The sequence below is a fragment of the Carex rostrata genome, chromosome 6, assembly GCF_964058835.1.
Source record: "Carex rostrata chromosome 6, lpCarRost1.2, whole genome shotgun sequence".
In the NCBI taxonomy this organism is placed as follows: domain Eukaryota; kingdom Viridiplantae; phylum Streptophyta; class Magnoliopsida; order Poales; family Cyperaceae; genus Carex; species Carex rostrata.
In genome coordinates this window covers 14,272,877-14,277,876 of record NC_135923.1, presented here as the reverse complement: position 1 = coordinate 14,277,876, position 5,000 = coordinate 14,272,877, and positions in this window count along the sequence as shown.

Here is a 5,000-nt window from a genome sequence, read left to right as displayed (position 1 = left end):
GGTCTCTGCGGGGCGCCTCCACGCTTAGGCGCCCCAATGAACCGTGTTTCGCCGGCTTTACGGCTGGGGATTTCAACCCGCGCGGCTACCCGCATCGGTCTTACGGGCGAAACTCCACGCGGAGTCGCCCTGCCCGAACGTGTTTCGCCGGCTTTACGGCTGGGGATTTCAACCCGCTCGGTCTCTGCGGGGCGCCTCCACGCTTAGGCGCCCCAATGAACCGTGTTTCGCCGGCTTTACGGCTGGGGATTTCAACCCGCTCGGTCTCTGCGGGGCGCCTCCACGCTTAGGCGCCCCAATGAACCGTGTTTCACCGGCTTTACGGCTGGGGATTTCAACCCGCGCGGCTACCCGCATCGGCCTTACGGGCGAAACTCCACGCGGAGTCACCCTGCCCGACCGCTTTTCGCCGGCTTTACGGCTGGGGATTTCAACCCGCATCGGTCTTACGGGCGCCTCCACGCTTAGACGCCCTGCCCCACCGTGTTTCGCCGGCTCTACGGCTGGGGATTTCAACCCGCGTGGTCCGTGTTTTTCGGTAACATATTCGTGTTCCTTGCCCCCGACGGGCCGTGTTTTTCGGTAACAAAATCGTGTCTTTTGTCCCCGCTGCACCGTGTTTTTTGCCCCCGCTCAACCGTGTTTTCTGCCCCCGCTCAACCGTGCTTACTGCCCCCGCTCAACCGTGTTTTTTCGGTAACATAATCGTGTTTTCGGGTAACATAATCTTGTTTTTCGGGCCATTTTACACCGACGGAGGCACCCACAGGGGCCATGTACACCCCGCTTGGCATGTACATGAGGGGCTGCCTCTTCCAAAAATCCTTCCCCCCTATAGGGGAATATGCATTTTGGGTCTCCAGCCACGCCCAGGGTTACCACCCCCTGGAAATCCCCCAGGTTTACCCCCCATTTTATGTGGATGCATAGATTCAGACCGCCCTGCTCCACCGCTTTTGGCCATTTTTGCCCAACGTTAGCCGCTTCGGCTTGCCGCTGGACTGTTTTCGGGCCTTTTTCACCGACGCTTGGCCGTATCCGCTTAGTTTTCCCCAACGCTTGGCCGCATCCGCTTAGTTTTCCCCCGCTGGACTATTTTCGGGTCACTTTTGCCCAACGTTAGCGGCTTCCGCTTGCCGCTAGACTATTTTCGGGCCCTTTTTCACCGACCCTTGGCCGTATCCGCTTAGTTTTCCCCAACGCGTGGCCGCATCCGCTTAGTTTTCCCCCGCTGAACTGTTTTCGGGTCACTTTTGCCCAACGTTAGCCGCTTCCGCTTGCCGCTGGGCTGTTTTCGGGCCATTTTTCCCCAACACTTGGCCGTATCCGCTTAGTTTTCCCCAACGCGTGGCCGCATCCGCTTAGTTTTCCCCCGCTGAACTGTTTTCGGGTCAGTTTTGCCCAACGTTAGCCGCTTCCGCTTGCCGCTGGACTGTTTTCGGGCCAATTTCCACCGACTCTTGGCCGTATCCGCTTAGTTTTCCCCAACGCGTGGCCGCATCCGCTTAGTTTTCCCCCGCTGAACTGTTTTCGGGTCACTTTTGCCCAACGTTAGCCGCTTCCGCTTGCCGCTGGACTGTTTTCGGGCCAATTTTCACCGACTCTTGGCCGTATCCGCTTAGTTTTCCCCAACGCGTGACCGCATCCGCTTAGTTTTCCCCCGCTGAACTGTTTTCGGGTCAGTTTTGCCCAACGTTAGCCGCTTCCGCTTGCCGCTGGACTGTTTTCGGGCCAATTTCCACCGACTCTTGGCCGTATCCGCTTAGTTTTCCCCAACGCGTGGCCGCATCCGCTTAGTTTTCCCCCGCTGAACTGTTTTCGGGTCACTTTTGCCCAACGTTAGCCGCTTCCGCTTGCCGCTGGGCTGTTTTCGGGCCAATTTCCACCGACACTTGGCCGCATCCGCTTAGTTTTCCCCAACGCGTGGCCCCTTCCGCTTAGTTTTCTCCCGCTTAACTGTTTTCGGGTCACTTTTCCCCAACGTTAGCCGCTTCCGCTTGCCGCTGGGCTGTTTTCGGGCCATTTTTCCCCAACACTTGGCCGTATCCGCTTAGTTTTCCCCAACGCGTGGCCGCATCCGCTTAGTTTTCCCCCGCTGAACTGTTTTCGGGTCACTTTTGCCCAACGTTAGCCGCTTCCGCTTGCCGCTGGACTGTTTTCGGGCCAATTTCCACCGACTCTGGGCCGGATCCGCTTAGTTTTCCCCAACGCTTGGCTGCATCCGCTTAATTTTCCCCAGCTGAACTGTTTTCGGGTCACTTTGTCCCAACGTTAGCCGTTTCCGCTTGCCGCTGGACTGTTTTCGGGCCAATTTCCACCGACTCTTGGCCGTATCCGCTTAGTTTTCCCCAACGCGTGGCCGCATCCGCTTAGTTTTCCCCCGCTGAACTGTTTTCGGGTCACTTTTGCCCAACGTTAGCCGCTTCCGCTTGCCGCTGGGCTGTTTTCGGGCCAATTTCCACCGACACTTGGCCGCATCCGCTTAGTTTTCCCCAACGCGTGGCCCCTTCCGCTTAGTTTTCTCCCGCTTAACTGTTTTCGGGTCACTTTTCCCCAACGTTAGCCGCTTCCGCTTACCGCTGGGCTGTTTTCGGGCCATTTTTCCCCAACACTTGGCCGTATCCGCTTAGTTTTCCCCAACGCGTGGCCGCATCTGCTTAGTTTTCCCCCGCTGAACTGTTTTCGGGTCACTTTTGCCCAACGTTAGCCGCTTCCGCTTGCCGCTGGACTGTTTTCGGGCCAATTTCCACCGACTCTGGGCCGGATCCGCTTAGTTTTCCCCAACGCTTGGCTGCATCCGCTTAATTTTCCCCAGCTGAACTGTTTTCGGGTCACTTTGTCCCAACGTTAGCCGTTTCCGCTTGCCGCTGGACTGTTTTCGGGCCATTTTCCACCGACTCTTGGCCGTATCCGCTTTGTTTTCCCCAACGCTTGGCTGCTTCCGCTTAATTTCCCCCAGCTGAACTGTTTTCGGGTCACTTTTGCCCAACGTTAGCCGTTTCCGCTTGCCGCTGGACTGTTTTCGGGCCATTTTTCACCGACACTTGGCCGTATCCGCTTAGTTTTCGCCAACAATTGGCTGCATCCGCTTAATTTTCCAAGCTATACTGCTTTCGGGTCAGTTTTGCCCAACGTTAGCCGCTTCCGCTTGCCGCTGGGCTGTTTTCGGGCCATTTTCCACCCACGCTGGCACCGACGGGGCCATGTACACCCACGCGCGTGTACATGAGGGGGCACCCATTTTTGAAAACCTTGCCCCCCTATAGGGGAATATGCATTTTGAGGCTCTAGCCACGCCCAGGGTTACCACCCCCTGAAAATCCCCCAAGTCAAAATCACCCATGTAAAATATTCAAAAAAATCTCAAAAAATCACAAAAAATTTATAAAATCAAATAAATTCAAAAAAAAAAAAAATTTCAAAAATTCAAAAAAATTCAAAAAATTCAAAAAAATTCAAAAAAATTCAAAAATTCAAAAAAAGTCCAAAAACCCAAAAAAACTTCAAAAATTTCAAAAATTCAAAAAAATTTCAAAATTTCAAAAAAAAATTCAAAAATTTGCCCCGCTGAACTGTTTTCGGGTCACTTTTGCCCAACGTTAGCCGCTTCCGCTTGCCGCTGGACTGTTTTCGGGCCTATTTCCACCGACTCTTGGCCGTATCCGCTTAGTTTTCCCCAACGCGTGGCCGCATCCGCTTAGTTTTCCCCCGCTTAACTGTTTTCGGGTCACTTTTCCCCAACGTTAGCCGCTTCCGCTTGCCGCTGGGCTGTTTTCGGGCCATTTTTCCCCAACACTTGGCCGTATCCGCTTAGTTTTCCCCAACGCGTGGCCGCATCCGCTTAGTTTTCCCCCGCTGAACTGTTTTCGGGTCACTTTTGTCCAACGTTAGCCGCTTCCGCTTGCCGCTGGACTGTTTTCGGGCCAATTTCCACCGACTCTGGGCCGGATCCGCTTTGTTTTCCCCAACGCGTGGCCGCATCCGCTTAGTTTTCCCCCGCTTAACTGTTTTCGGGTCACTTTTCCCCAACGTTAGCCGCTTCCGCTTGCCGCTGGGCTGTTTTCGGGCCAATTTCCACCGACTCTTGGCCGGATCCGCTTAATTTTCCCCAGCTGAACTGTTTTCGGGTCATTTTAGCCCGACAGGGGCACCGACGGGACTGTTTTCGGGCCATTTTGCACCGACGCTTGGCCGCATGCGCTTAGTTTTGGGGCCATTTCTCACTGACGGCTGGCCGCATCCGCTTAGTTGCCCCCGCTTGGCTGATTTTTGCGCCGTTTTTTTTGTTGAACTTCAGGTTTCGAACTTCCAATTTTTTTCCAAACTGCAGATTTCATATTTTATATTTTTAATAAATTTGAACTTTTTCAAAATATCAAAAAAGTATTCCAATATCCATAATTTGGATCGCGTACAATCCGGAAGTTTGAGAAATGGTCCACACCGGGTGTGAACCATCCAATCCGAAAAAAGTGGGAATTTTTACAAGCAGGAAAAACTGGAGTTTCAATGGCTCTTTGGACGGTTGTAATTCATTTGGACCAAAAATTGTCCAACCCACTTGCATAAGATCCGAAATTGTACAACCCAATTTTTTTTTTTCCAAACTCCAAACTTCATATTTTATATTTTTAATAAATTTGAATTATTGCCTACATCCATAATTTGGATCGCGTACAATCCGGAAGTTTGAGAAATGGTCCACACCGGGTGTGAACCATCCAATCCGAAAAAAGTGGGAATTTTTACAAGCCGGAAAAATTGGAGTTTCAATGGCTCTTTGGACGGTTGTAATTCATTTGGACCAAAAATTGTCCAACCCACTTGCATAAGATCCGAAATTGTACAACCCAATTTTTTTTTTTCCAAACTCCAAACTTCATATTTTATATTTTTAATAAATTTGAATTTTTGCCTACATCCATAATTTGGATCGCGTACAATCCGGAAGTTTGAGAAATGGTCCACACCGGGTGTGAACCGTCCAATCCGAAAAAAGT